A 12,023-nucleotide genomic window follows, 5' to 3' on the forward strand; every position below is an offset into this window, starting at 1 on the left:
TGTACTCTCCAATTAAGGTGCCACAGCCCTCCTGTGCTTTCAACATGCCACTGAAAAAGTTGAAAGCTGCAATTCATTTTATGATATCTGAAAATACTGCAGAGTAATTCAAAACCATTTGCAAACATTGCAAACACCAAGTTGGATTCTTAGCAAAAACAACTTTGAATATCTTTGACCATCTGAGGGTAAGTGTTCTTGTTTCAAACACACACAATACCATCGATCAATGAGTAGTTTACTCAGAATACAAACTAACATGATTTTTCCACCGAAAGCAGGTTTGGTATATGTATTTTCCCTTTGACACTTAACAGCCATATTTTGTTACTATTAGCATTCTCAGTAACCCTTGAAATGAAATGGTTCTTGTTCCTGTGTAATACAACTGGAATTACTTTTTGAACAACATTTTATTAGCATGTTTCATAATACTTTGGTAATTGCATTTTAATTGCATTGCAATGAGCTGAGAGTTAACTACTGTACACGAGGAATAGTGACTGTTCCTTATTCCACTTATGTAATAACTCCATTATTATGCTGTTATAAAGCAATTTCCAAAGTCCTATGTAACAACGTTGCTATTGTAATAATCACAAAGTTACTAGACATGTATGTGAACTTGATGTGAAGTGTTACTGTATTACCTTATGTCACTCATTATGAAAATATATTTGTTAGTCATTTTGAAGCTGCAAAAGTGTTCCAGTCTAATTTTTAGGGGCTTCCATGTCCCTCATGTATTTCATTCTAGGCTAGAGGCCCCTCAAACTCAACGCTGGACCTTGAAGCCAGTTCCACTGCATTTTTTCATTGTTCCCCTCTAATCAGGGACTGATTTAGACCTGGAACACCAAGTGTGTGAAATTAATAATCAGATAGAACAGGAAACCAGCAGGCTTTGGACCTCGTGGGGTTGACTACCCCTGGTATAGGCTATATTTTAAGATTCATACCATGTGCTTATGATAATATATTTACACTAATTCAATTAACTTTTTGGGTTCTTCGTCAGATATTTCGCCGCCATCAAATACATATTTTTATGTTTTCAAATAACATGTATATATTCAAATACCTTCAGATATTATTTGGTTTTCTGAGAGGTGTTCACAATTCTTTCAAATATTATTTGTTTTTTCTGAGACACGTTTTTGAATATCAAAGAAAATAGTTGCCTTTTAGTTGAAACTCTATATAAATTATATTCAACTACCTCGAGTATTTGAAAAGTTGTTATTTTCAAATAAACTACAACATGCAACTATTTTCTGCCCAGGTCTGCAGTACATGTTGCACTGCGGTACATGAGTGGAGGTTTGATCAGACGGCTCACAGCTCACGAAGAAAGACACATCTCATCAGTTCATATCAGTTCCCTACCCAGTGATATGAATCATCTCTGACTATACTTATTTGTGGTGACAGGAGACATTTTTTACCTTAATCCAACAAGATTTTACTACAGATAGGCAGAAATACTGTGGTTCCTCAGCTTTATAGCAGACACCCACAGCGGTAGGCTCACGCTGTGAGACTGCACATATAAAAATTCCAAGGGTAATTTTAATCAGTTCGTTTAATCAGCCTCCATCAGGCTTACTGCACAAGAAAATGAGAACAGCATCTCTAGTGCAAACAAGAGGCTAAGAGCAGGTTAACTACTACATTGGATTTAAGTTAGTGACTTCGTAAATAATAACATAGCTGTAAACAAAAACAAATAAACATGGGCTAGTGAGGGTGTGTACATACACACGCACACACACCACACATGCACAAACTATACACATTCCGCCATGTATAATTTATTTGATGTACTAACTTATTTTACTTGGACCAGCCATGTTAAGAACATCAGTTTCTCTCCTGCATAAATGTATGATTAGATCAAGGAGAATTATTTGTGAAAGATTAGAGACTTAGCAGTGCTTACAATAAACACACACACACACACACACTGTATTATCTTGGAGGTACTAATGAACCCAATTGCATTCGAAAACGAATGTAGGTGGTCCTCCTAAAATAGTAAAATATGTATGGTTAAGGAGTAGCTAACAGGATAAATATTTAGCAGAGAGAGAGAAAGAGACCGTATGAATTCATAATAACAGTATGCGAAATGAGAGTGTGAGGTTAAAGAGCATATTTATTAAATTAAGTATTTTCAGGCAGGGTAATCCCCTGAGGATGGGCGTTGAAGACTATTTAAAGCTGTTATTGTACCCACAGGCTTTCGCTGTTTCTTTGAAATGTTTAAAGTGGATAAAACATTGCTTTTGGTTATGTCTTCATAAGAGAGGTAAACAATAATGAGTTTCAGCTCAGGGCCCAGGGTTGCCATATTCTCTTATTCCTTCATTTCATTTCCCTCTGAAGTCTGTAATTTCATGAAGCTTTATTTTCTGGGTTAGATCCCGTGCTTAGGTACATAATTCTAATAAGTCCTTTCAAAATAATTAGGCCCAGATAGGAAACGGGAGAGGTTAAAGGCCCAGTGCAGTCAAAAATTAGATTTCCTGTATTTTATATATACTGTATTTCGCCACTATGAGGTTGGAATAATATTGTGAAATTGTGAAAATTATGATAATGTCCTTTTAGTTTAAGAGCTTTGGTGGGATGGAGTTTTGGCCTGCTTGGTGACATCACCGGGTGGTAAATTAGTTAATAGACCAATAAGAGAGTTCCAAACCTCTAGGCCAATAGCAATTAGCTTTCAGTTTTACTCTCGTCACTCGGACCAATCCCAGACATTCCAAGAAAAATTCTTGCTTGAGAAATTGCTCTTTGTTAAGAAGCTATTATGTTTATTTTTGACCATTTTAAAATGAAAACAATCACAGTGAGGAACTTAATTGTTCCCCAGAAATGATTTGATATTCAGATAAAAACGGCTGCACTGGACCTTTAACTTCTCAAAATGCTGCAATCATTCAGATTCAAATTGAGACACTTGACTTTGACATGAAGCACAGTTGGCATATTTTGGAGGGTTATTTGAATGACTATTGTCATTTAAAGTATGTGCTACTAAGTATGTGTTGTTTTTTTAGACAATTTGTTTACTTTTTAAATTCATTCATTTCAAAAGCACTTCCAATTTGATTTAAGTGCTCTGCATTCATTTTGGAGCTCTCACTGACAAGGGTGAAATTCAGAAATGTTTTATGATTCCAAAGTACTGTAAGACTCTAATCACATTGACCTAAATAGGAGTTATTATTCTCTGTGGGTTGTAGGCACCAGGTGGAGTAGCCTAAGCTAGGAATTAGTTGCTTGTTGTTGAATCGTTTAATGAATAGATATTGGTTATTCCTCTTGCAGATTTTTCAGTTGAGTGGACTGAGTAGAAATCAATTACCTCGACAACTTCCCTATTTATTGAAGGGTGAATTATCCCTCCCAGTGCAAAGCTGCCAACGTGACATTTTACTGTTCTTAAATTCAGAAGGTTCGTTCAATTAAATTCACAGAAATGTGTTTGTGTGTGTGGCTAAATCCCCTCCAAGAAAAAATCCCTGCTAAGAAATTAAGACAGAAGAAAATATTTGTGTTTTATATGCTAACCCTGCTGGTTTCACTGTCTTTTGATTAGCATTAATATTGCACTGCTGTAGTGGTAGCCTACCTACCTACAGTACGGTAGTGTTACATCATGATACTCGGCTGCCTTTCACAGCACACTGAGATGTCTCTCTCTCTTTTTCGCCCTGTTGGAATTCTAAAGGGAACACATTTTTTAAATTAAATGCATGCTGATTGTTATTGTGTCTCCCTGGGCGTACGGAATAGGCGGACGAGAGAGAAATGTCACTAAGTAAGTGCTGCACTATTTCCTAGGCTGTTAGTGCTTCAGATGCAAATACAAGCTGAGAGAGGAGAGAGATTTGAATGTTTGGGACTGAATGCAGGCTTATAAAAAAAACAGCAGGGGAATCGGACATATGTCTCCTCGCTCGTTACAACACAGACAGCGATAACAGGGGATGATTACTGGGGCATTTGAAATGCCATAACCACAGCTATCTGAATAGAGGAGTGTGAGAGCCTGAAGAGAAGTGGGCTTCCTTAGCTTAGTTGGAGGCCATTGGGAACACACACACATGCTCACACTAGATTGTCATTTGGTAAATACGCAGACAAACGGTCACTAAACACCCTTTATTTAGAAGTGAAACGATCTCTTAATATACCTCTTAATATACATGTTATTTTGAGAGGAGACCTACTATTGTTCATGTTGGTTTAGGTTGAATAAAATTGTATGAGTAACACAAAATGTTTTGCATGTGGTATAAGTCCTTTTTTGTATAATAACAGCAGTAGCAGTATTATTAGTGATTGTAGTTGTAGTATTGCTGTTGCAGCAGCGCCATCTTGATAATCTCCGACAGATCAGGCAAAGGTATCTCTCCCCTCCGTCTCCTTTCTTCATCTCTCTCTCTCTCTGATTCCTGTACCTCAACATCCATCAGAAAACCAGTGTCTCTGATGTGCAATAACCGTCTGTCTGCCCAGCGATACCATACAGACGTATTCATATCTAAACACCATCCAGTCTAAATAACTTCCCATGCAGACTTTTAAATGTTAATGTGCATCAGCTCTGGACACACACACAGTCCACACGCGGAAGAAGCATTCAGAGGCAGGGGTGAAAATAAACATTATATTTGACATCTAGCATTTAGGGATAAAATGTATTTTACACAGATAAAATGCATCATTATTTCAAAATCATTACACATAAACAAAGAAAGACAGTGGGAAATATTTATGAAGTCAATTAGAATTTTGTGTGCGTAATTTTTATAATAAGTTAAGTTACACATCTTTTCTATGCTCTTTCTAGACACTGCAGGTTTAATTGCTAATTGTTAACTGGGAATGAATACATTTGCATATTAATTAGCTCCCAATTTACATTTTTAATTTGCTGCCTTCAAAGGGTGTGAGATAAAAGGTTGTGTTATTTTAAATCATTTATCATTTATTGCGGAAAAGATGCTGAAAGGAAAATGTGCGGGTGATTTTAACCATTAAGAGCTTTAACTGTAGAAAAGTGCAAAAACATTTTTTTAAATTATAATTAAATGAGTAAGGGAAAAAAACATGCAGTGAAACATTCAGAGTTAATACAAAAAAAGAAAAAGAATACCAAGCCACCCAGAGAGACAGAACAGTGGCAGAGATTGGGACTGGGAGTCCTGGATCAAGACGGAGTGAAGATTGGCAAATGCACCAGAGATAACTTCTGTAGATGTCAAGTTTATAAACCATATCCCTCACTGCCTAGAGAGGGAAAGCTTTTCTTTTTATCCCTCCATTTTGTCCCTCTCCCTCCTGACACATCAAAAGATTTGGCAGCCGGTCCCTTCGTCTTCTCCTCTACGCTACGCAGCCCATCTCAGCAGCACAGCACTAGGAAAAGGAAGGAGGCTCACAAGTTCAGAAATTCATTAAGATGAAAAACAGCAACTACTGGATTTGTGTGTGTGTGTGTGTGAGGGGGGATCGGTGTGTGTGCGCTTGTCTGCTTGTGTGTGTAATCGGTGGGGTGGGCTGGGGTTGCACTGCCTCAAATTGTTTGTACAGAGAGTTGCCACATTGCTGTACTATACTATACCCAAACAATGTTTGTACAGAGAGTTGCCACATCGCTGTACTATACTATACCCAAACAATGTTTGTACAGAGAGTTGCCACATCGCTGTACTATACTATACCCAAACAATGTTTGTACAGAGAGTTGCCACATCGCTGTACTATACTATACCCAAACAATGTTTGTACAGAGAGTTGCCACATCGCTGTACCATACTATACCCAAACAGAATGTTTGTACAGAGAGTTGCCACATCGCTGTACTATACTATACCCAAACAATGTTTGTACAGAGAGTTGCCACATCGCTGTACTATACTATACCCAAACAATGTTTGTACAGAGAGTTGCCACATCGCTGTACTATACTATACCCAAACAATGTTTGTACAGAGAGTTGCCACATCGCTGTACCATACTATACCCAAACAGAATGTTTGTACAGAGAGTTGCCACATCGCTGTACTATACTATACCCAAACAGAATGGATATATTAACCAACCACCACCGTAGAATAGTATTTGTCTCATACTAATTAATATAATAAAATCCTACCTTCCAGGTTACTCTGCCAAGTGCTCAGAAGAGATATTATAAAGTAGAACAATGTCATAACTCATACTGCCATAATGTTGATTATGTTAATGCCATGCACTAACCTATTAGACTACACACTGTGTGTGTGTGTGCGTGTGTGCGTGCGTGCGTGCGTGTGTGCGTGCGTGCGTGCGTGCGTGCGTACATGCGGTCTATTATCATAGCTTTCTTTAACCCAAATGTTGTCTTTGGCACAATGTTCAGTCACCCACGTCAGTCATGATGTGATTTGTTTTGGTGTGTCTCTGTACACAGATAATTACCAATGAAATTCAATAGTTACACGCCAGGATATTTTGTATTTACAGAATGTGTAATTTATGTTCTGACTGAAAACATTTTTGTGGGTCTATTGTCTGTTCTTCAACTCCTAGACAGGATAAGTCCTTTTGTACTCTCATGTCCTTTGAACAATGAATCATTTTTAAGGATGAAAGACAACGGGCAGTATGTAAAATAAGCCGGTGGCATCCTCCCACAGTGGGATTTGGCAAAACGAAGACGACGTGCGTTTGGTTGCTCCACTTGATGTGAGGGAGAAACAGTTGACATGATTGCATTCCTTCCTTCCCCGACACAGACAGACAGAGAGCGAGAGTCCCCAACACAGACAGAGAGAGAAAGTGTGAGAGAGAGCAAGAGATGTATGGTATTGCTTTTTTTATTTGCATGGAAGAAGGGATTCTCGTTCATTCATTCCTTGAATGTTCTGTTCTGGTTGTCAGGAGAAGAAAAGATCACCGTTTCGACTAACCACGCAATTTTGTCACCTTTGGAGATTGATGTATTCAAATTAGATATATGTGGAACAGTGGCTTAGCAAATGAACGCCTCAACAGATGACCAGCTGTTACTAATTAATATACACTGGTTAATTAGGACGTGGTGTTGCCATCAACAGTAAACTGTGTGAAATCCATAATTCATACTCTCATGTTGCTGTCATGTCATGGTGGTGGTGACGGAAGCTGGAGCTTATAACTTTGAATAAACAAGGCAGAGAGCCATGGAGGGATGGAGAGATGTACCCTTGTATACTTAGACAAAAAATGCATATTGTTATTTTGATCCACACCTGATGTACCATCTACGAGAATGTGGCTTTCTCAAGCTTCTGCTATTCTACCCCGAGAGAAACTTACCTTTGATTTACACCAGACATCTGATACATTTAGGTAAATCTGGTCTCCATTGTGGTCTTATGTAGAAAACCTCCCATAAATACCCATGTTATAATTGCAACGTTTATATATATATATATTTTTCTCTCCATTTTGTATAAAGTTTTGCTTTATCCTTATTATTTGTATTGTACTTCGTCTGTGTGGTTCATTTTGTTTGGTTGTCTATGTAACCTCTGTTAAAAGACAATAACATTCTTATAAAAAGATAATTACAACAAAAAAAGGATCCCCTAGATCTATGCCAATTGGTTGAAAGATTGGAAAGTGATTATTACACGAATGAGCCGATAGGTTATTCAGGAAGCATGGTGGAATTACCTTAGTGTGACATGCTCATAGGCTCAAGTTAATAGTTGAATGACATTCCGCACGCTTGCTAACAGTACCATATGAATATCTGCTATTCTAATGAGGTAGAATTATAAACACAACCCTATAAATACCTGCTATTCTAATGAGGTTGAATTATAAACGCTACCCTATAAATACCTGCTATGCTAATGAGATATAATTATAAACGCTACCATATGAATACCTGCTATGCCTGTGAGATAGGACGCGATGAGAATTATATTGTGCTTACTAGATAAATGTAAAAGTGACGAGCTATTCAGGCTTACTGATTGAACTTTCGTAAACTACGTGACAACAGTGCAATATTACAATATTACAACACTAGAGTTAGTATCCCTACAGACATCATATTGCAGTAAGTGATCAATATCATTTCTAAGTGGCCATTGGTTTACTATTACATTAATCTACAACAGCAGGTGAACTGAATTTAAAATTGAGAGTTCAACTCTGATGCTGAGAAGCTTCCGTCGGGAACCACGAGAAGCTTCCGTTTGGGGTGAACCCCGAGAAGCTTCCGTTTGGGGTGAACCCCGAGAAGCTTCCGTTTGGGGTGAACCCCGAGAAGCTTCCGTTTGGGGTGAACCCTGAGAAGCTTCCGTCGGGAACCACGAGAAGCTTCTGTTTGGGGTGAACCCCGAGAAGCTTCCGTCGGGAACCACGAGAAGCTTCCGTTTGGGGTGAACCCCGAGAAGCTTCCGTTTGGGGTGAACCCCGAGAAGCTTCCGTTTGGGGTGAACCCCGAGAAGCTTCCGTTTGGGGTGAATCCCGAGAAGCTTCCGTTTGGGGTGAACCCCGAGAAGCTTCCGTTTGGGGTGAACCCCGAGAAGCTTCCGTTTGGGGTGAACCCCTGCCCCCTTCCACGAGTGAAACAGGACAGCTATGTGGTTCCAACATAGGGTCATCTCTCTATCTCTCTCCCATCGCTTTGTTGTCACACACTGATAACATGATAACATCACACTGGGGTGATGACACCCTGCTTTAGTTATCTTCCCCAATATAGAAGAGATTTTAATTCCCCCTTCCTTCGGTTCCCCCTGTTCCTGTAGTACAGTTAAGTGATTATTGTAAAAAAAAAAAATGATTATGCTAATGTGGAGTAAATGAGGATGTGTGTGGCTGTGAGACAGTGATGTGCTGTTTGCTCCCCCTCCGCGGTCATGGAGATAACAGTTTATAAGGGGAATGAAGAAGGGGAGGAACTAGGGCCTCTAATAGAGAAAGACTGATGCTGTGGCCATCAAAGTGTTTCTCTAGACTTTATTTAAAAGTAATCTGATCGTGAATAATCAGACACCCTTTGAGAATGTCTTTCGCCTTTTAACTCTGTTGTCACATCACACTGTGTGCACACTAACTACCAGTCACATCATATTTTTTATTCCTCTCAGAACTAAGAACTTTATTTCAGAAACAAAAAAAAATTGCAAGGATAAAGAGATGTACTTTTTCTAAAGAGGGGTAGGGGTAAGGGAACGTTGTTTTGTATGCTCTAGCTTCTAGTTTCCTGCATTTCCAATCACAAAATAACATTGATTCCTGAATGGGAACTGGGAACATGGCAATCTGACTGTTAGCAAACAGTCCCAATTATCCTCTGTTTGATTGCTTTCTCTACTTAGGTGAGCAATTAGACCACAGCTCCTGTGAGGCTCTGGAAGTCGTACTGAAAGCACTGAGCTTTGATTTCATTAATCTTCCGACTACAGAGCTACACAGGAAAAATAGTTGTGTGTACAAAAATGTTTTCGTTTTTACTTTCCATTTGGGTTTTGTATTCAGCTGTCCCTGTGTGTTGGATTTTACTCTCATCAGAGGAACTGGAAACTCCATTATTATGTTTCTGTTGAATGTAAACCTTGCTCCCTCTCATCTTTCTTTCTTCCAGGGAACATCCTAATTTCTTCCAGGGAGCATCCTCATTTCTTTCTGGGAGCATCCTCATTTCTTCCAGGGAGCGTCCTCATTTCTTCCAGGGAGCATCCTCATTTCTTCCAGGGAACGTCCTCATTTCTTCCAGGGAGCGTCCTCATTTCTTCCAGGGAGCATCCTCATTTCTTCCAGGGAACGTCCTCATTTCTTCCAGGGAGCATCCTCATTTCTTCCAGGGAACGTCCTCATTTCTTCCAGGGAACGTCCTCATTTCTTCCAGGGAGCGTCCTCATTTCTTCCAGGGAGCATCCTCATTTCTTCCAGGGAACGTCCTCATTTCTTCCAGGGAGCGTCCTCATTTCTTCTAGGGAGCATCCTCATTTCTTCCAGGGAACGTCCTCATTTCTTCCAGGGAGCGTCCTCATTTCTTCCAGGGAGCATCCTCATTTCTTCCAGGGAACGTCCTCATTTCTTCCAGGGAGCATCCTCATTTCTTCCAGAGAGCATCCTCATTTCTTCCAGGGAGCATCCTCATTTCTTCCAGAGAGCGTCCTCATTTCTTCCAGAGAGCATCCTCATTTCTTCCAGAGAGCGTCCTCATTTCTTCCAGGGAGCGTCCTCATTTCTTCCAGAGAGCGTCCTCATTTCTTCCAGAGAGCGTCCTCATTTCTTCCAGAGAGCGTCCTCATTTCTTCCAGAGAGCGTCCTCATTTCTTCCAGGGAGCATCCTCATTTCTTCCAGGGAACATCCTCATTTCTTCCAGGGAGCGTCCTCATTTCTTCCAGAGAGCGTCCTCATTTCTTCCAGGGAACATCCTCATTTCTTCCAGAGAGCATCCTCATTTCTTCCAGGGAGCATCCTCATTTCTTCCAGAGAGCATCCTCATTTCTTCCAGGGAACGTCCTCATTTCTTCCAGGGAGCATCCTCATTTCTTCCAGAGAGTGTCCTCATTTCTTCCAGAGAGCGTCCTCATTTCTTCCAGGGAACGTCCTCATTTCTTCCAGGGAACATCCTCATTTCTTCCAGGGAGCGTCCTCATTTCTTCCAGGGAGCGTCCTCATTTCTTCCAGAGAGCGTCCTCATTTCTTCCAGGGAACATCCTCATTTCTTCCAGGGAGCATCCTCATTTCTTCCAGGGAGCATCCTCATTTCTTCTAGGGAGCATCCTCATTGCTGGATAAGAATGTGTATTATGAGTCTATAACTCATCTTGACATCACTGACAACACCAGCATGGGGATATCTGGTTGGAAGCCCCTCTATCATTTCATAAAGCTGGTACATGTGGTTCAGTATAATCTGTGTGGATTTAGGCCAGGGGTGAGAGAGTGAACAAATATACAATAGGCTGGTCTCAGGAAGAGAGGTGTGTATTCTAGAAATAATGAGTAAGACCAGTGAGTGTTGCGGTCAAAATAAAGTCCATAATGCCTCAGACTTCATTACCATGGGCCTCTGATTTGCCAGGAGAAATGATCCTGCAGATCCCAGATGTCATTTCTATCTGTCTCCCAGACTGTCTGCCTGTCGCAATGCATGCCTGCCTGCCTGCTTGGTCCTTTTGGGTGAGAACCTCTTAGGGCCCAAGCAGGGTGCATGGTAGGCTGGGAAAACCTTCCCGGGCATCTTACCTACCTACCAGGGCTGAGGTTGAGGAGAGGGGATAGCTGACAGACTGGGTCTAATAGACAAAATAAGCCCAGATCACAACCTTCACCTTTCCTTAGTTTCAGAGTGCTAGATCTGGATAGAGTGTAAATTCACTCCAACGTTTGTTCAATTAGCGGTCGTTCTTAGATGAAAGAGAAGTGAGGTTTTACCTCATGGTGAAATGGACTTCAAGGGTCAGACCAAAAGTCAGCTCTTATGCAGTATTACACAAGATCAATCCAAATCACCTCGGTTTAGAGCGAGAGATGGAGAAGGCAGCAGAGAAAAAATCTGGACACCTTTGATGTGACGACCGGACGGAGGGAGGGATGGAGGAAGGGAAGGAGACTAACAATGGCCCCGAGACCTGCCACTCTCCTTGCATCTCTCAGGAATGCTTTCCTCTCTTCCTTTCACACTCCACTCTCTCTCTCCATCCATCTCTCTCTCTCTCCATCCATCCATCTCTCTCTCATCCATCTCTCTCTCTCCATCCATCCATCTCTCCATCCATCCATCTCTCTCTCATCCATCTCTCTGTCCATCCCCCTCTCTCTCATCCATCTCTCTCTCCATCCATCTCTCTCTCCATCCATCTTTCTTTCATCCATCTCTCTCTCCATCCCCCTCTCTCCATCCGTCTCTCTTTCCATCCGTCTCTCTCTCCATCCCCTTCTCTCTCCATCCATCCATCTCTCCATCCCCCTCTCTCACCCTCCATCTCTCTCTCCATCCCCCTCTCTCACC

Source organism: Salvelinus alpinus, chromosome 34 (genome assembly GCF_045679555.1).
Source record: "Salvelinus alpinus chromosome 34, SLU_Salpinus.1, whole genome shotgun sequence".
NCBI classification, from domain to species: Eukaryota; Metazoa; Chordata; class Actinopteri; order Salmoniformes; family Salmonidae; genus Salvelinus; species Salvelinus alpinus.